Here is a 21,851-nt window from a genome sequence, read left to right as displayed (position 1 = left end):
TTTGGGATTGGAATAATTATATTCTTCTTGAAGTCTGAGGAATTTCGCCTGTCTCATATATCTTGCTCACCAGATGTAGAGTTTTGTCAGGACTGGCTCTCCCAAGGCCGTCAGTAGTTCTAATGGAATGTTGTCTACTCACGGGGCCTTGTTTCGACTCAGGTCTTTCAGTGCTCTGTCAAACTCTTCAAGCAGTATCGTATCTCACATTTCATCTTCATCTACATCCTCTTCCATTTCCCTAATATTGTCCTCAAGTACATCGCCCTTGTATAGACCCTCTATATACTCCTTCCACCTTTCTGCTTTCCCTTCTTTGCTTAGAACTTGGTTTCCATCTGAGCTCTTGATATTCATACAAGTGGCTCTCTTTTCTCCAAAGGTCTGTAGGCAGTATCTATCTTACCCCTAGTGAGATAAGCCTCTACATCGTTACATTTGTCCTCTAGCCATCCCTGCTTAGCCATTTTGCACTTCCTGTCAATCTCATTTTTGAGACGTTTGTATTCCCTTTTGCCTGCTTCATTTACTGCGTTTTTATATTTTCTCCTTTTATCAATTAAATTCAACATTTCTTCTGTTACCCAAGGATTTCTACTAGCCCTCGTCTTTTTACCTACTTGATCCTGTGCTGCCTTCACTACTTCATCCCTCAGAGCTACCCATTCTTCTTCTACTGTATTTCTTTCCCCCATTCCTGTCAACTGTGCCCTTATGCTCTTCCTGAAACTCTGTACAACCACTGGTTTAGTCCGTTTATCCAGGTCCCATCTCCTTAAATTCCCACCTTTTTGCAGTTTCTTCAGTTTTAATCTACAGTTCATAACCAATACATTGTGGTCAGAGTCCACATCTGCCCCTGGAAATGTCTTACAATTTAAAACCTAGTTCCTAAATCTCTGACTTACCATTATATAGTCTATCTGATACCTTCTAGTATCTCCAGGGTTCTTCCATGTATACAACCTTCTTTCATGATTCTTGAACCAAGTGTTAGCTATGATTAAGTTATGCTCTGCACAAAATTCTACCAGGCGGCTTCCTCTTTCATTTCTTACCCCCAATCCACATTCACCTGCTACGTTTCCTTCTCTCCCTTTTCCTACTACCGAATTCCAGTCACCCATGACTATTAAATTTTCGTCTCCCTTCACTATCTGAATAATTTCTTTTATTTCATCATACATTTCTTCAATTTCTTCGTCATCTGCAGAGCTAGTTGGCATATGAACTTGTACTACTGTAGTAGGTGTGGGCTTCGTGTCTATCTTGGCCACAATAATGCGTTCACCATGCTGTTTGTAGTAGCTTACCCGCATTCCTATTTTTTAATACATTATTAAACCTATTGCTGCATTACACCTATTTGACTTTGTATTTATGACCCTGTATTCGCCTGACCAAAAGTCGTGTTCCTCCTGCCACCGAACTTCACTAATTCCCACTGTATCTAACTTTAACCTATCCATTTCCCTTTTTAAATTTTCTAACCTACCTGCCCGATTAAGGGATCTGACATTCCACGCTCCGGTCCGTAGAACGCCAGTTTTCTTTCTCCTGATAACGACATCCCCTTGAGTAGTCCCCGCCCGGAGATCCGAATGGGGGATTATTTTACCTCCGGAATGTTTTACCCAAGAGGACGCCATCATCATTTAACCATACAGTAAAGCTGCATGCCCTCGGGAAAAATTCGGCTGTAGTTTCCCCTTGCTTTCAGCCGTTCGCAGTACCAGAACAGCAAGGCCATTTTGGTTAGTGTTGCAAGGGCAGACCCGTCAAGCATCCAGACTGTTGCCCCTGCAACTACTGAAAAGGCTGCTGCCCCTCTTCAGGAACCACACATTTGTCTGGCCTCTCAACAGATACCCCTCCGTTGTGGTTGCACCTGTATCGCTTAGGCATACAAGCCTCCCCACCAACGGCAAGGTCTATGGTTCATGGGGGTAGGAATTTTTTTTTGGAAACACAAATAAAAAATTAAGTATTTTAATGATTTTTTATTCCTTATGTTTTTTGGTGCATAGCTTCCACTCGTCAATTAAGTACCTTGTGATACACGATATGTTTTGTTTTATTATCAGGCGCAAGAACAAACAACGAAGATGGTCTTCCGACCCGAGAACAAGCCACATATAATTGACCATGTGAGAAACATCGATATTCCAGATTTAAACCACAAACTTTCAATGATTGGCCTTGTGATTTGTTTATGGTCATGGCGAATGGAAGACGGATAGGAAATTGAAGTCTTTTAAACTCAAACGGCATATCGGTTGGGATCATCGGGATCCTCGGAATGAGAACTTCCTCACCTTCGAATTTTTCTTTGAGTATCGTCGCGTAAATGACATTGTTCATCAATTTACTTACCACCAAACGCGTACCGTTGCACAGTTTTGGTTGGTTTATGTTTCGAAGCATGATTACTACGGAGCCAACTTTTAGGCGTAAATTGTGCGGTGCTAAGCCAGGCACATCCAAGGAGTTTAAAAATTCAATTGGATAGTTGGTGGCTTCATCTTCATTTGTTACACAGTCAGTTGATTTGAATGAACGCATTTTACGGCCCACTGCAATCGCAAGGATGCAAGCAGTAATCAGTGCTGCAACCGTACCTAACCGCTGCACGATTCAAATCATCACGTGATAAATCTCTTCTCGTGCGTCGAAAATTATCTACATGTTGATCTCTGTTGTTCGCTCGACGATTTCGCATTGCAAACCGAGCCGTTTCACGGGCTGCCTCACTTTGCTCTTGTGATTGAGAAGCACGAAGTCGAGCCATACTAACGCGGCGCTCTTCACGGGCAACTTGTTTTTCTTCTTCAGTCCTTTCATTCGCAATGTTTTGTATCCTTCTTGCATTACGGCTTTGTCGAGAAATATTCGATCGTCTTGGTCGCGGCATTGTCAATGATGATTCAAAGAAAATATAAATTATTTTTTTTAATTTTTTATTAATGATATATACTGATACTTAACCATACACGTTTAGCTGTCATTTGCGTTTTGTTATTCGATGTCAGATGCATTTTTGCTATACTACGTTTTATAATGACGTTTAGCTGACATTTGCGGTTTGTTATTTCATGCCAGATGCGTTTCTGTTATACCACATTCTATAGCGGTCAAATGGGATAAAAAGTATGCGATGTCCGTCTCTTGGTTCTAAGCTACCTCTGCGCCAATTTTCAGCCAAATCGGTCCAGCCGTTCTTGAGTTATAAATAGTGAAACTAACACGACTTTCTTTAATATACAGGGTGAGTCACCTAACGTTACCGCTGGATATATTTCGTAAACCACATCAAATACTGACGAACCAATTCCACAGACCGAACGTGAGGAGAGGGGCTAGTGTAATTGTTTAATACAAACCATACAAAAATGCACGGAAGTATGTTTTTAACACAAACCTACGTTTTTTTTAAATGGAACCCCGTTAGTTTTGTTAGCACATATGAACATATAAACAAATACGTAATCAGTGCCGTTTGTTGCATTGTAAAATGTTAATTACTTCCGGAGATATTGTAACCTAAAGTTGACGCTTGAAACCTCCGACGTTCAGTTGCGTGTTGTAACAAACACGGGCCACGGTCGGCGAGCAGCATCTGCAGGGACATGTTTACGATGACGACCGTGTTTACGAGTGTGCCTGTAGTGCACTTGTGTGGTTTGGTCTAGCTGTCGCAGTGTCCGCATGTAGCGCTTGCTGCTATTGTTATTCTGCATTCGTCTCCGCACGCAGACCAACTGTAGTACACCGTGTTACCAGACGTCTGTGATAGTGTAGTGTTGTAGGAACTGTGAACATTGTGTATTCGAACTCTGAAAAGGCGAAGATGATACTCATCTATGGCGACTGTCGACGAAATGCAGCTGAAGCCTGCAGGGTGAATGCAGAACGGTACCCGGACAGAGAGCATCCAACGTGCCGCACATTGCAAAACATCTACCGCGAAGTATGTGTAACAGGTATGGTCGTAGCACGCAAACGGGTCCGTAACAGGCCCGTCACAGGAGAAGCGGGTGCAGTTGTTGTGTTAGCTGCTGTTGCCATGAACCCACACATGAGTACACGGGACATTGCGAGAGCCGGTGGACTGAGTCAAAGTAGTGTCATGCGCATACTGCATCGTCACCGCTTTCACCCGTTTCATGTGTCGCTACATCAGCAATTACATGGTGATGACTTTAATCATCGAGTGCAATTCTGTCAATGGGAATTAACAGAGAATGCGTTGCAGTTCTACCTGTTTACCGATGAAGCGGGTTTCACAAACCACGGGGCAGTGAATCTACGGAACATGCATTACTGGTCCGTGGACAATCCTCGCTGGATCAGACAGGTAGAGCGACAGCGACCGTGGACTGTAAATGGATGGTGCGGAATCATTGGCGACCACCTCATTGCTCCTCACTTCATTGCAGGGGCCCAGACAGCTGCAACATACATCGCGTTTCTACAGAATGATCTGCCAACGTTGCTCGAAAATGTCCCACTGGAAACGCGTCGACGTATGTGGTATCAGCATGATGGTGCACCTGCACATTCCGCATTTAACACTAGGCTGACCCTTGACAGGATGTTCGACGAGCGTTTCATAGGACGTGGAGGACGCATAAATTGGCCAGCCCGTTCTCCTGATCTTACACCTCTGGACTTGTTTCTGTGGGGTACGTTAAAGGAGAATGTGTACCGTGATGTGCCTACAACCCCAGAGGATATGAAACAACGTATTGTGGCAGCCTGCGGCGACATTACACTACATGTACCTTGGCGTGTACGACATTCATTACGCCAGAGATTGCAATTGTGTACAGCAAATGATGGCCACCACATTGAACATCTATTGGCCTGACATGTCGGGACACACTCTATTCCACTCCGTAATTGAAAACGGAAACCACGTGTGTACGTGTACCTCACCCCTCATGGTAATGTACATGTGCGTCAGTGAAAAAGACCAATAAAAAGGTGTTAGCATGTGGACGTAATGTGCTGTTCCAGTCTCTTCTGTACCTAAGGTCCATCACCAGTTCCCTCTGGATCCCTACGTAATTCGGTGCTCTCCGATACACACGATCGAACAGCGGAGGAGTGGTACTCAAGCGTCAAATTTAGGTTACAATATCTCCGGATGTAATTAACATTTTACAATGCAACAAACGGCACTGATTACGTATTTGTTTATATTTTCAGATGTGCTAACAAAACTAACGGGGTTCCATTTAAAAAAACGTAGGTTTGTGTTAAAAAACATACTTACGTGCATTTTTTTATAGTTTGTATTAACCAATTACACTAGCCCCTCTCCTCACGTTCGGTCTGTGGAATCGATTCGTCAGTATTTGATGTGGTTTACGAAATATATCCAGCGGTAATGTTAGGTGACTCACCCTGTATATATATATACTGGATGAAAAGTATTTAAACCGACAAACTCTGGGAGGTTGTAGGGGACATCAGAAAAAATATTTTTCCCGTAATATCATTTTTTCCTATGAGGAGTATTTAAACCAGTAGAGGAAGATTTCTCTGGCGACAAATCAATTAAACCAAAACACACTTTTCCATTTTTTTTTATGACCAAGAGACAACAAGTTAAGACAACCCAGTTTCAATTACAGCAGATTTTCAAAAATGCCTCCATTGACACGTAAACAAAGGTTACACCGTCGGATCATGTTCTTTCTGACACGGGCAAAAACCCCAGGAGTATCATGAATTGTTCCTGTTGCTGCTACTATCCGGGCAACGAGATCCTCTTCTGATGAAACAGGAGTTACAGAAACAACGTTGCGCATCTCTCCCCACACAAAAAAGTCCAGTGGGGACATATCTGGCGATCGAGCAGGCCATGGTACAGGACCACCTCTGCCAATCCACGTTTCTGGGAACCGTCGGTCCAGCAATCCACGCACACGACGGGTGAAATGTGACAGCACCCCGTCACTTTGGAACCACATGCGCTGTCTTGTAGGGAGCGGGACGTCTTCCAGAAATTCTGGCAATGCTCTGTCGAGAAAATTGTAATAGTTCCTGCCACTTAATGGCCTAGGTAGCAGATACGTCCCAATTAGACAATCCCCAGCAACACCGACCTACACATTAACGAAGAACCGCACTTGATGAGCGCTAATAACTGTGGCATGTGGGTTATCCTCACCCCAAACATGCGAATTGTGCATGTTGAAGAGTCCATCACGCCCGAACGTTGCTTCATCGGTATACAGCACAGAGGATGGAAATGTAGGATGGATTTCACACAGTTCCCGGTACCACTGCGAAAAACTGTGCTCTCTGTGGATAATCAACTGGTTCCAGGTCGTGGACACAATGTAAGTGAAATGGACGTAACAATTGCTCTCGAAGAACTGTTCTTACATTCGTCTGATTCGTCCCCATGTTACGTGCAATTGTACGAGTGCTGATTGAAGGATCCCGCTCCACATGCTGCAAGACAGCTTCCTCAAATTGTAGCGTTCTTACCGTGAGACGGTGTCCCTGTCCAGTTAATATGCTAAATGACCAGGTCACAAGCACACGTTGGTACACAGCAGCAAAGGTCGTATGATGCGGGATACGGCGATTAGGATATTGTTGTTGATAAACGCGCTGTGCAGCTCGTCCGTTGTGGTGCGCTACATAGTACGCACCAACCATACCAGTGTACTCGCTCCAGGTGTATCGCTCCATTAGTAAGCATAGACAATGCACTACTACACTGATGGACAGCAATTGCCTACAACTGAAGAGCGTAATACGCCCTCTAACAACTGAAGATCGTAATACGGCCTCTAACACCTGTAGAGCTAATACAGCTTCCACCGGTTTAAATAATCCTCATAGAAAAAAACGACATTGGGGAAAAACATTTGTTTTGATGTCCCTTACCTCCCAGAGTTTGTCGGTTTAAATACTGTATATATAGATTTTGTGTTTGGAAAAGTTTTGTGCACAGTAAAGACGTTACGTTAGCTGTAAATGGGTATTTTGGAGATCTTCAAGAATGACATCTACTCCCTGAGATACTGTCACAGAAAGTACAGAGATTTGTAAAAGCGGACGAAGTGGACGCCTAGCACAGTGAGGCCGGCAACTTCTGAGCGTGCCTCGACGCAGGCGCTCAGCTGCAGCCGAGGGAGAGGCAGCAGGTAGGAGAGGCCGGCTGGTGTCGCGACGTCTGGCGCCTTATCGCATCGCCGCCGCTATCTCGGTGTCTGTTTCCCTGGTCTGGTCTGGCCTGGTCTGGTCTATTGTAGCGCCGGGCCGGCCATTAGCAGGCACGGCAACCACGGCAGAACACAGCGCGCCAGCGGCACACATCCGGCCGCGCGCTGTGGCCGCCGCGCTCTGCGCCACACACACACACATCAGGGCCTCTTGTTCTTCGGCCCTCGCCGATGGTCTGCCAGATAACAGCAGCGCCGTATACAGACTAGATACTCCATATTACAGGACAGTAGGCTGCAGCCTGCGAAGGTAAATGAACTACTGGCCATTAAAATTGCTACACCAAGAAGAAATGCAGATGATAAACGGCTATTCATTGGACAAATATATTATACTAGAACTGCATGACATTACATTTTCACGCAATTTGGGTGCATACATCCTGAGAAATCGGCACCCAGAACAACCACCTCTGGCCGTAATAACGGCCTTGATACGCCTGGGCATTGCGTCAAACATAGCTTGGATGGCGTGTACAGGTACAGCTGCCCATGCAGCTTCAACACGATACCACAGTTCATCAAGAGTAGTGACTGGCGTATTGTGACGAGCCAGCTGCTCGGCCACCATTGACCAGACGTTTTCTATTGGTAAGAGATCTGGAGAATGTGCTGGCCAGGGCAGCAGTCGAAAATTTTCTGTTTCCAGAAAGGCCCGTAGAGGACCTGCAACATGCGGTCGTGCACTATCCTGCTGAAATGTAGGGTTTCGCAGGGATCGAATGAAGGGTAGTGCCACGGGTCGGAACACATCTGAAATGTAACGTCCACTCATCAAAGTACCGTCAATGCGAACAAGAGATGACCGCGACGTGTAACCAATGGCACCCCATACCGTCACACCGGGTGACGATGACAAATACACGCTTCCAATGTGCGTTCACCGCGATGTTGCCAAACACGGATGCGGCCATCGTGATGCTGTAAACAAAACCTGGATTCATGCGAAAAATATCGTTTTGCCATTCGTGCACCCAGGTTCGTCGTTGAGTACACCATCGCAGGCGCTCCACACCACTGTAGAGCATCTTTGAAAGTAGTGTCTTTAGCATCATTGCCACAGATACTACTACAACGCCGCCCCAACACAAGGCTGGCAGCCCGTCGTCTGCCGAGCACAGCACACTCCAGCGGGCTGTGTAGCTCGACGGAACTGGAGTCTGCCTCGTTCACTTCTTAGCTAGATTTCAACCTAGGCAGACGCACTTTCATAATCGACCCTCAGCCATTTCTGTAATGTTTGCATTGATTCTCTGACGAGGGCCCATCAGGCTTAATCCCTGAGAATATGTTGTATTAGTTCATGGTATTCCATGTTATGAGATTGTCAGTTCATAGCCGCAGCTGCAGTCCCACGAACTACTGAAGATAAGTAATTTCATTGTACTATGTGTATCTTGAATAATAATCCTTGTCTCTAATAGTGTGCTGCCCCGCATATTATTGCAACCTGGACTCCTTCAGCTGCTATCAACTCGGCCTCCAACTTATTTGCATATAGTAACGAGTTAAAAACACCCACGCGTTTTGTGCCTCTAAACCGTGAGACACAATAGTGTCTTCCAGTGTTTGGTTTGTAGAGGATCTCAGTCATTTCGCGTTATTGATATTAGACCGCGCAGTCATAATAAGGGGCAGAGTTCGGCAATTGATTAGTAACTTTACTTAGGAAATGTAAACTTTGTAATGTAAATGTTTTTTTAATCTACAATAAATATATAAGCAGGAACAATGTTTATCATTTAGTAGGATTATTTGCCTTCATCTTTCATTTATGTTTAGATTGTAATTTATAGAATTAAGAGATCCTAAGATCTGCTTCAGGGGGTAGTCAGACAGGGCCAAATCTTCCTTTTAGCGTTTATTATTTTCCGTTACGCACATTCACTTTACACGAGCCTAGAGTAGCATATTGGAAATATAGACGGTGATCACTGCAGTGTGTATATTAACAGGGTACGTGTAGCCAGTGGCGTAAGCTCGTAATAAAATCAACGGATTTAGAAAGAGATTCAGCTAAGGAACGTGGTATTAATCCGGTACTAGCAACTCCCTCATGCCACTGCCGTTAAATATTTCTCCAGTATTTGTAACACATTCAGTCCCACTGCCATGTCACAGATTCTGCGATGTATCTACTGGGTTATAGATGAGGGAGGACGATGGGTGATTGACAATGATCATGTACGTAGATGATGTGCTATGCAACGAATCACTTTAAGAAAATGCAACTCAGCACTGAGTTTGTAATAAATGTACAAAACCCAATGACCAGTTCAATGTCTTTTCGGATCTATAGTGTTACACTTTCTGGTAGAAATATCGATTGCGATTCTGAATCAAGTCTCTCCACTAAGCCACATATCTGCGTTTGATCCTTTGGAAATGGCTTTTAATGATTACAGCCACTAGTGAATCATATTAGTGACACTCTCATACCTCGAAGTGAGTCATCTTTTTCGAACCTATCTGATACAGTAAACCTCCAACGTGCTTTTCAGACTGTCCCTCTGCATTTTGTAACTGTCCCTCAGTCTCTGCCCCACCATCCTTGCTGCTTTGTGCATTTGTGCACTCCAATTTTAGTCGAAACTGAGCAGACGTTTGAGAGCGCTTTATCTATCACCTTCTGGTACCTGTGGAGAAACGAGGTGAGCAGTGTTAATATGACAGGACTGTGTTTTGTCCACTCGTTGGAAATAGGAACTTGATGTTGTAGCTCTGCAACCATGTACAGTGTGTAAGGCCAGCGCCAATCTCCTGCTACACAAGGTAGTATAATAGACAGTACAAGCAGCCAGGGCAACTGGAAGAAGGACAATGATTTTGCTACTGCAATGCAGAGTGACGAATTTTCAGACTACATACAGATATGTATTCACACCTGTCACCCAAAAATTCTCTCTATCAACATTATCTTATACCATCCAAAAGAGAAAAAAGAAACTTCCTGGCAGATTAAAACTGTGTGCCGGGCCGAGACTCGAACTCGGGACCTTTGCCTTTCGCGGGCAAGTGCTCTACCAACCTTTTTTTTTTTTTGTTCTTTGTTGATCGTTGTGTTTGGTCGTTGCGGACGTCACCTCACATCCGTTCCAGTTCGTTTCTTGATCCTTTCACTCAGTTTTTTTATTACAGACGCCAACCAGCTCTCTGGCCGAACACGCAGAGCTACCGTGCCGGCACCAACTGACTTACCCAATCACGAGTCACGCCCCTCCTCACAGCTTTAATTCCGCCAGTACCTCGTCTCCTACGTTCCAAACTTCACAGAAGCTCTTCTGCGAACCTTGAAGAACTAGCACTCCTGGAAGAAAGGATATTGCGGAGACATGGCTTAGCCACAACCTGGGGGACGTTTCTAGAGAAAAAAGAACCTACAAATTATAAAATCTCCACTGAAATCATCCAGTAGAGATCTCGGGATTTTTATCGCATCTCTCTTCCGATATATATATCAAAAACAAATACCATATCTGTGCTGGTATCGGGCATACGTGGCAATCCTACTACATACTCAGGTACTGATCCACTCACTCGGCTGCACAGACCCATGCACAGTTTCATCACACATACTGTAGGAGGACCATAGCCCACAGACTATCAGTCGCAAGAGAGGGTACCTGTTTTCTTGTTTGATACAGTCCTTTTTCTGCTGTAACCCATCCAACCACTGCATAACTACAGCTTTGTAAACCGCCATACATTTTTTTTCCACCATGTCTTCGAGGTTGATGTTAGGTTCCAAACTGAAATTAAGATGTTCATTGAATTGCCTCTGACTGAAAACTGGACATCGCACGATGTGAATTACATAGGTGCTTCCACAGCACAGACACATATTGATTGAAATAAAAGACAGTCACACCATATGGAAACTGCAAGAGTTTTGTGGCATTGTGGAGCATTTCCAAACAGCTGTCTGAAGGTGATTGGTGACATCTACATTTAAACTCATCTTTCATAGTGATGGGGCAGCAGGTGGCTCAGTGTTCCATTTCAATAGATCCCTGATGTTGCAATAATTTACATGATCATTTTGTTGGTACAAGGCATCACCCCCAGAAGATATTGCCCCTCCACCAACACTCTTTATCCATCTCAAATAAGCGATGTCAGCGTCATTGTGTGATAATCAGTAGTGTACCAGTGGTCAGATGGGATGGAAAAGACCCCATCAATGTAATTTACGATTACGGTTGCCCAGCTTCCCCTGTGCATATGATAGTCACAGAGCATTTTCGCATTCTTAGGATGAACGATATCTTCACATTGTCTTTGACCAATCCTCCTTGCAACGCTCTCACCGATTCAATCTGCAGCTGACCAGAAGTAGACTGCTACATTCCATGTATCATGAAGGAAAAGAGCGTGCCGAGTCCGTAAATGCTGTTCGACACCAATCTTACTCGTGGCACCTATCCAAGTACACATAATCTCTCCAGGTGCTTGCATGTCGAGGAGGTTAGCATCCCTTATCGGTGTATAGTAGATATGAAAGTGTTGTGATCATATAACAGACAGTTAAGAAGAAGAAAACGTATGGTTTTATGCACGATGGAGCTCGAAATGGGCAGAGTCTGAAGCATTTTATGTAAATCAACTGTGATAGCAATTTTAAAGTACTGATCTAACGTCTAGGTCCAGTACCAAAAAAGTATTTGTAAGAGAGAAATGATCATAGAACATAAAAACATGCACTATAATGCAAGACGTAAAAGCACCTAATGTTCACATCTGATCATGGTTCAGAAATTATAATATACTAGCATCAGTACTATATAAAACGATCGTTAGTAACGAAGAATTCCTCTTACAAGGAAACGGACATACACATAGCAGTGGTGTCTGAAATGTGAAGTTACACGCATACTGCCACTAACTTCATAAACAAGACATCTGCCAAGCATATGTAGACATGGGGACTGTAGTACCTCACAAACACCTATCACTAACTTAGAATCGCCGTAGCTGTGAAATTGAAGACTCTATTTTATGCCCCAGTATGTGACAGGGGAATGGAGTACATCACATAAACATTCGTTCATCTAGAGGAGGGTGCTGGAACAGGATAGACATGAAACATCATTATCATCACACATGAGTTGGAAATTGTCTGATTACTGCGGTATGGAGAGGTTTGCTGTTAACGACCACAGGTAAATAGTGCTCTAAGTCACACACAGAATATGCAGTTGTATATGAGTTGAATGCAAGTTATTCCACACAGCTGATACACACTGACGAAACAACAGGAAAAGAAAAGGGTTACATTTGCAATAAATGACCTGCAGAAACATCTCCTTCTCTCTCTAGAATGCATCATCAGTTTACCATTAATCATAAGTCGTTACAACTTCATCTCAACCTATCACTCCGACCACTTTCTGTCATCCTTTAAGACAGATGCAAGTCAATTTAGAGGCAGATGGATCGCTTTCTATCGAGAACTACTGTGTAAATGGTATGATATTCTGGCAAACCACATGAAAATACATGTGTTATTGTAATCCCAGAGTCCGGAGGTGCCGGCCGCTGCGGCCGAGCGATGCTAGGCGCTTCAGTCCGGAACCGCGCTGCTGCTGCGGCCGCAGGTTCGAATCCTGTCTCGGGTATGGATGTGTATGATGTTCTTAGATTAGTTAGGTTTAAGTAGTTCTAAGTCTAGAGGACTGATGACCTCAGATGCTGAGTCCCTTAGTGCTTGGAGCCACTTTTTTAGTCCGGAGTTGACTGCAGAAAGCATGGCAGCAAACATGCAAGCAGTTTGGGACAGAAACAGTAATGCTTTTCTGCCAGGGACAAACCAACCCAGTTTTCGTACACTAGCTCGGAGAGTGATCGTGGTCCACTGAGGGTGCACTGATTGCGTATCAGGCCAGCGTGTGCCAGGGGCAGTTGATAGTTGATTCGTGACTATTGGCCATGGTGGATGATCGACCGACCTCGGGGGAAGTATCCAGAGCGGCCTTTTTTCCTTTTTTTTCTTTTTTTTTTTTTGATCACTTGGCCTTCGTGGTACATGTATAAATGATTTCGTTCGTGCCGGATACCAATTGTGTTTACTTCTGTAGCCCAGCGGTGATCAGTTTTCACGCTGATAAATCCAAGCTTTCCTCAACAACATCAGAGCAGTGTAATTGGGGAAGTTTCTTTCACGGAAGTTTCCATATTTCACGATTTGTAGACCAGGGTTTAACTGTCCCTGCAATATGAATGCTGTATGTTCATTTTTTTCGATCTGTACAAAATAATTTTGGAGCCGAAAATCTCGTGATCTGTCCGTCTGCAGAAAATGTCTGACAGTGGTACCACACAGGCAGCAGCACCAGCCTGCAATTTGGCGGTAAATTCAGTAAGGACCAATCAGAATGGTCTGGTGGCAAGAAGTTCCATGACGTCAGACAGCCATAAGATATCCTTTGGGGCGTAGAAGCTTCTACACACTGGTTCCAACAAGACGGCGCAAGGTATATATGGGATAGAAGCCTCTACAGAATGGTTCAGACAAGACAGTGCGAGGTATCTACGGAAAGTTCTGTGACATCTGAGAGTCATATGATGCCTTCCTTGTTCAAGTGCCTAAAGATAAGTCCAAGCTGACCATCCTCATCTGGTTTGGACGGGCGGGATGCTGTTCCTCAAACGCCATAGTGGCTTTAGATCATTTCCAGTAAACCAGCTGTAGGACATCGAAAATTCCCGAAAATTCCATCCATTTTTCTCATCTGTACGACAGTGCTCCCAATTGTATTTGTGTAATTGTTCTGATTTTCCCATCTGTGCCTGGACAGCAATGCGTGCTTCGAGATGTGAGGAAAACAACGTCCCTGACCCCAAGAGAAAATATAAACTACGCCTACTCATCGTTTCAGAAAAGTGACGAACACCGCAGCAGGTGTAGGACTCAATTTGCTCTCTCTCTCGCTCTCTCTCTCTGTCTGTCTCTCTCTATCTCTCTGGCAGTGCCTTCAAACAAGCAGCTAACACTCGAAAAGTGGTGAGCGTTCTGTTTAGAGTTACAGAGATATTTATTTCGACTTACAAATATCGTCATTTTGGCGTGTAAAATCAGATATTGCAGCTGATATCGGTTTCGAGAACTATTTCCCACAAAAGCGTGTGAATTGCCTCAGGGAGGTTTCACAAGTGTGCAGCGACCTTTTAAGAGTCTGTCTTCAAGTGCAGCGGTATACACCGCAAAATTGAAACAGAGTACTGTGCAGTATTTAGAGGCATATTCAATTGGATTTAGTAACTCCTGAAGCAGCTCATGCTGAAAGACAAGGGTATTTCTCTCAAAAGTGGGCGCCGTGTCTCAGAGACGGTTTCTCCAGTGTCTGTGAATCATGTTTTAGAGTCCATGTACAAGCGCAGTGGCGGTATTTCTCAGCATAAAAAACGTGTAATTACATCGAAATTGTTTAAATATTCTTGTGTCATCTGCAAAGCTCCCCGCCGGCCGCGGTGGTCTAGCGGTTCTGGCGCTGCAGTCCGGAACCGCGGGACTGCTACGGTCGCAGGTTCGAATCCTGCCTCGGGCATGGGTGTGTGTGATGTCCATAGGTTAGTTAGGTTTAAGTAGTTCTAAGTTCTAGGGGACTTATGACCTAAGATGTTGAGTCCCATAGTGCTCAGAGCCATTTGAACCATTTTGCAAAGCTCCCCATTCTCTTTGTGCAGTGGTACATTTTGTTCCTATGGCATCTCCAAGTTATGTATGTGACAATATTCCAGACATTGCTTAAACACCAGATGTAATAACACTTGAAGCAGTTTGTGTTCAATGACAAAGGATATCCATGGCCAGGGATAGGAAGGAGGAAGGCCGCAGGTATTTCCATTGCAACAAGAAGTACATGGCCATCCCTATGGCTACAGTGTGACGGTTCCCCAAAGTCTGGCACATGGCTCCTGGAACAGGGAGCACATGTGCACCAGAGTGAACTTCCTGCTTCTTGCACTTCGGAAGACAGGCTCGATTTTTATCAAATGAACTACAGTTACAGCTCACGCATTTATCATCACGTGTTGTGTAGTGTAATTTAGCCCCATCCTATTACATCTTCATTATTTGATGATGAACCGTATTTGTCTTCTTCATACATTCACCAGATATCATTGCTTTCCAAACGTTGTGCAGATGGCTATCAACACAGTCCTCAGCTGCCTGATTACAGCTAATATACCCATTAAACTCCTCTTTCTCCAGCACAGACATCTCATCGATTGAACAAATGGTACAAATGGTTAACTATTACATCTGTCCTCCCAGTCCAGCAGCTAGACACAGAGTTCTTTTCCCATCATTTTTCCCAGACCGCCATCTTGGATTACGGCACAGGAGGGGAAAGGGTAGAGCCAGCAGCGCCCTCTCATGATGGTGCTGTGAACTAGGTCAGTTGGACTCCAAACCTCAATGTGAACACACTGAATGCAGCTTCTATCCATGACAACTCAAATTGTTTAAATAAATAATGTATATAAAATGAATACATGTCTGTCCTGTCTGGCAGCCCAGTGCAGAGTGAGTCCCTTTCCCACCAATTACCGGATGAGGGGGGAGGAGATGGTTGGGCACTGGGGAGGGAAGTGGGGGAGGGGGAACGGGTGTGGAGTTAGATTAGTGGAGGTAGCCCAATTGACCTATTTTCCCCCAAAAATTTGAACTTCCTGCCATGATATCACTGTGACATTGCCACACCTATGGCTGCCATCTTGGATCCGCCATCTTGTACAAATCTGACAGCAAGGCAGAATAGGATGGTGCTCTCTTTGCTCTACTACCGATGGGTGCACTGTGTGTGGAAACCAGCAAGATGACTGAGATATATGTAAGAGTATTTTCAGCAATCTCAGGCTTCTAGCTCTGACAACTACTAGGATTGTGATTCAGTGCTTCTCAGGTCATGTCAGTGGATTGTTTGTTGCGGAGCTATCTGTTATTGTGGTCTCTATCTTATCAATAGCCGATTCCTCCTCCTCTTCCTCTTCCTCCTTCTGCTTACTTTTCGTCCTGGTGTAGTTGAGAGAACTATCTTAATGGTTATATAGTGCTTGAAAAACCCAAGTGCATCATCAAATTTCCGATTGGCCAATTTATTGTTTCTGATAGTGGTACTGCAAGCACACACATCAGTCCAACCCCTCCACAGATTGTTGAAGAACGTAGCATGAAGTTGAGCTAAAATTTGAAATTTTCTGCTGCGTCTAGTGTAATGGTCTTCTACCAAATGACCTAACTGTGCTAGCATCCACGGATAGGAGGCAAGGGGGAAAGAAAAATCTGGTAGGGTTTGGAAACTGGGTTGTTGCGGGATCTAAATGGTTCAAATGGCTCTGAGCACTACGGGACTTAACTTCTGAGGTCATCAGTCCCCTAGAACTACTTCAATCTAACTAACCTAAGGGCACCACACACATCCATGCCCGAGACAGGATTCGAACCTGCGACCGTAGCGGTCTCGCGGTTCCAGACTGTAGCGCCTAGAACCGCTCGGCCACCCCGGCCGGCTGCAGGATCTAATCCCACCAAGTATCCAATACTAGTGGCCGCCAAAAGGGTGCAAGGAAAAAGTGTCCCACACGAAGGGTATCGATTTAATTAACTAATCAGTCAATCTGATAGAGTGAGGGAATATTTGCAAGACGTCCACACCTGGGGTTTACCTGGTAAATGCTGATTAGTTTGCGGTTCGGCCCGACCGCGACCGACAGCATGTGCAGGACCAGCATTGCCACGTTACAAGATGTGGCCACTCGTGAGAGAGCGGAGGTGGTTTCCTAGGTATCAATATCAAAGGGTGGCCAACACCTGATGCTTTGTTTGGGGGTTCAGCGCAGTCTGCCGGCTGATGCAGTGGCGCAAGCCAGTGCTTAGTGTGGGCGTGGAGATGTACGGCGGACAGAGTGTGCTGCTCAGTCGAAAGATTTTTAACAGTGTAATTACATGCAGTAAGTTACGCTGACAGTGTTCCTTACACGATTGGAACAAAAAAGCACTGCAATTGTTTAAATATTCCAAACTGCCTGTCACCCTCAAAATATTTGAATGAACTGTATTCCATATACTGCATTCAATTTCCCGACAAATTCATTAAATAAATAAACTATATTTCAAACGCTTGCCTTGTATCCAATAAATTGTTTAAATAAAGAATTTTCCACACGTTGCCTTATCTAGCACAAGTTGTTTAATCAGTATTCCATACACAGCAATCGATTTCCTGCCAAGTTATTTAAGTAAATTGTAATCCATACAGCATATTTAATCCAATAAATTGTTTAAATATACAGTAGTCCATTCATTGGCTTGTCTGCCAGAAATTGCTTTAAAATATTCCATACACTGTAATCGATTCCCCTCCAGATAGCCAATCAACTGAGTCGTTTCCCCCACCAACTTCCAGCTTGGGGAGGGGAGGGTGAGGGCTTCAGGGGTTTCCCAGAGGAGGAGGGATAGCTAATTGATCGAGTTAGTTAATTAGTGAATTAATTTGATATCAAAAGTGTATCTGTGTTGGCGATGGCAGTTCCCAGAGGGGTGGGGAGGAGGAGGGGGATGGGGAGGGGTGTTTCCCTGAAGAATGGATTATCCTCAGGGGTCATAATCCACTTAGCAGAACAACAGGTTTTTATGGGTAATCAAAAGAGAACAATAGGTTTGCCATTGAATGTAGGCTTGCCTCCGATGTAGGCAACCCACACTAAAATAAAACGCCCCAGAACGAAGATCGCCCTTTTTGTTGATCCCATTTGCTTTTTATCGCTTAACAGTCCAAAAAACGGTTCAAATGGCTCTGAGCACTATGGGACTTAACATCTATGGTCATCAGTCCCCTAGAAGTTAGAACTACTTAAACCTACCCAACCTAAGGACACCACACAACACCCAGTCATCACAATGCAGAGAAAATCCCTGACCCCGCCGGGAATCGAACCCGGGAACCTGGGCGCGGGAAGCGAGAACGCTACCGCACGACTACGAGCTGCGGACGCTTAACGGTTCTGATTTATACAGGCCAGAGTAGATGTGAATGATAATTCTCTAATTATGTGGTACCTGTAAACCCTTCTGTTGCTAAATTTGAGCCATCTCCTTTTCCTTTTGATAACTGAGATCTGACTGGGCGACTACCAAGTATTTACTGTGGACATTTCTGGATAATATCAATGAGCATAAATCGTGCAGTCAGCAAATTTCAGCAAGCTTTTATTGTGGACATACAAGAGACCTGACCAACTATGGAACCATGTGGAAGTTTAGTGGAACACCTTGTGAAGTGAAAGAAAAGTGTGGATAAAAAAAAAAGTAGGGTCGTAAGTTTCTTCGCAGAAATATGGTCCCAGATCCAAGACAGTACAAAATACACTTCTGGAAATTGAAATAAGAACACCGTGAATTCATTGTCCCAGGAAGGGGAAACTTTATTGACACATTCCTGGGGTCAGATACATCACATGATCACACTGACAGAACCACAGGCACATAGACACAGGCAACAGAGCATGCACAATGTCGGCACTAGTACAGTGTATATCCACCTTTCGCAGCAATGCAGGCTGCTATTCTCCCATGGAGACGATCGTAGAGATGCTGGATGTAGTCCTGTGGAACGGCTTGCCATGCCATTTCCACCTGGCGCCTCAGTTGGACCAGCGTTCGTGCTGGACGTGCAGACCGCGTGAGACGACGCTTCATCCAGTCCCAAACATGCTCAATGGGGGACAGATCCGGAGATCTTGCTGGCCAGGGTAGTTGACTTACACCTTCTAGAGCACGTTGGGTGGCACGGGATACATGCGGACGTGCATTGTCCTGTTGGACCAGCAAGTTCCCTTGCCGGTCTAGGAATGGTAGAACGATGGGTTCGATGACGGTTTGGATGTACCGTGCACTATTCAGTGTCCCCTCGACGATCACCAGTGGTGTACGGCCAGTGTAGGAGATCGCTCCCCACACCATGATGCCGGGTGTTGGCCCTGTGTGCCTCGGTCGTATGCAGTCCTGATTGTGGCGCTCACCTGCACGGCGCCAAACACGCATACGACCATCATTGGCACCAAGGCAGAAGCGACTCTCATCGCTGAAGACGACACGTCTCCATTCGTCCCTCCATTCACGCCTGTCGCGACACCACTGGAGGCGGGCTGCACGATGTTGGGGCGTGAGCGGAAGACGGCCTAACGGTGTGCGGGACCGTAGCCCAGCTTCATGGAGACGGTTGCGAATGGTCCTCGCCGATACCCCAGGAGCAACAGTGTCCCTAATTTGCTGGGAAGTGGCGGTGCGGTCCCCTACGGCACTGCGTAGGATCCTACGGTCTTGGCGTGCATCCGTGCGTCGCTGCAGTCCGGTCCCAGGTCGACGGGCACGTGCACCTTCCGCCGACCACTGGCGACAACATCGATGTACTGTGGAGATCTCACGCCCCACGTGTTGAGCAATTCGCAGTCTTTAACACTGGTAGCATGCCGCGACAGCGTGGACGTGAACCGTATGTGCAGTTGACGGAATTTGAGCGAGGGCGTATGCCTCCCGCATGCCCACTATACGCCCTCGCTCAAAGTCCGTCAACTGCACATACGGTTCACGTCCACGCTGTCGCGGCATGCTACCAGTGTTAAAGACTGCGATGGAGCTCCGTATGCCACGGCAAACTGGCTGACACTGACGGCGGCGGTGCACAAATGCTGCGCAGCTAGCGCCATTCGACGGCCAACACCGCGGTTCCTGGTGTGTCCGCTATGCCGTGCGTGTGATCATTGCTTGTACAGCTCTCTCGCAGTGTCTGGAGCAAGTATGGTGGGTCTGACACACCGGTGTCAATGTGTTCTTTTTTCCATTTCCAGGAGTGTAGTTGAACAAAAGCCTTAACCAAAAGTGATTTCCCTAAATCACTCCAGGCAAATGCCGGGATGGTTCCTCTTAAAGGGCACGGCCGACTTCCTTCCCCATCATTCCCTAATCCGATGAGACCCATGACCACGCTGTCTGGTCTCCTTCCCCAAACCAACCAACCAACCTTAACCAAAATATATGAGAGCGTTCGAGTCAATGTGTTTCTAGCTTTTGGTAGTACATTAAATGCGTTTTAGCAAAATCGGCATATGACAATAACGGCATAAGGAACATAAAAAAGAGAACCCAATACAGGACAGCTCTAAGTCAACAACATTCTGGGAGTTAAGTCATATTCAGTATTTAGAATATTTCAACCTGAGACTGAAACTAACACAAGAATGACCAGTGGGTGATGATAAATGCCGAAGAAGCGGGGAGGAATTAGATTTTGTTTCCAAAGTTCACGCAGTTACTCTCAGCGTACCCTTTTTGTTCAAATGGTTCAAATGGCTCTGAGCACTATGCGACATCTGAGGTCATCAGTCGCCCAGAACTTAGAACTAATTAAACCTAACTAACCTAAGGACATCACAGACATCCATGCCCGAGGCAGGATTCGAACCTGCGACCGTAGCGGTCGCTCGGCTCCAGACTGTAGCGCCTAGAACCGCACAGCCACTCCGGCTGGCCGTACCCTCTTTGTGCTCTCAACCTTCTGTGTGTGTGTGTGTGTGTGTGTGTGTGTGTGTGTATAGAGAGAAAGGATTTATTCGAGATTTTTAATAACTTTGATGATAGCATTCGCTGCTCAGTAGAATCGAGCAAATCGTTCTTAGCCTTGTGTGTGTGTGTGTGTGTGTGTGTGTGAGAGAGAGAGAGAGAGAGAGAGAGAGAGAACGGATTTATTCGAGATTTGGTAGTAATTTTGATGATAGCATTCACTGCTCAGTAGAATCGAGGATACCGTTCTTTAGTAGGCCAGGTATAAAAATTGCAGTTGTTGCGTTTAAAGTAAGCGTCCTGTTCCCTCGAGATAAGCAGGAACTCGACTAAACGAGGAAAATTACTTAGGTGTAGGTTTTTGGCTCCATTACTTTCTGAGAACGTGTTCTTTAAAAAGGAAAGATAATTTTTGCAGCAAGGGAAAAAGTACGCTATTTAACCAATAGTTATCTTTGGTGGTGGGTTCTTGGGTATTAGCAAAGGAAATCTTACTAAAGCATCTTGCGATATATTTAACTGTGGAAATATTTTATAACCTCTGTATAACGACGTCTGCTAACGATTTGCCTGCATCCTTGCACAGTGCGTCAAGAGATCTTTACATTCGCCTCGCAAGTGAAACTGCACTCCGGAACTTCTTTTTACAACTACAGTACAAGGAAGGAAAAAGAGTTTAAGCTTTTATATCATTACATTGACGTTCTCGCTGCAACTTAGTATCCAGTCCCTGTCGAGGAAGTGGAAAAAAACCAGTTCCTGTTTCCATCAAAACACATCTGTTGTGATGTCCTCCGGGGACAAAAAAAAGGGTAACACGGCGTGGAGGCCTTCACGCCTCCAGCAGACTCCAGAGGTGACCTCGGCGCGCGGGGAAGGAGTTGAGCGACCCCGGGGTGCGGCAGACTTCACCCAATGGAAACATCCACGAGGATGGTCAGGTCGGCGCTGCCGGGCAACGCAAGGTCGCACTAACTGCGCCGCGCCGCGCCGCGCTGCTGTTACGTCGTCTGGGGCAACACGGCGTCTCTTCAGCATGCGCTGCC

The sequence above is a fragment of the Schistocerca cancellata genome, chromosome 1 (genome assembly GCF_023864275.1).
Source record: "Schistocerca cancellata isolate TAMUIC-IGC-003103 chromosome 1, iqSchCanc2.1, whole genome shotgun sequence".
Taxonomy (NCBI): Eukaryota; Metazoa; Arthropoda; class Insecta; order Orthoptera; family Acrididae; genus Schistocerca; species Schistocerca cancellata.
Note: the sequence above shows the minus strand (reverse complement) of the source record.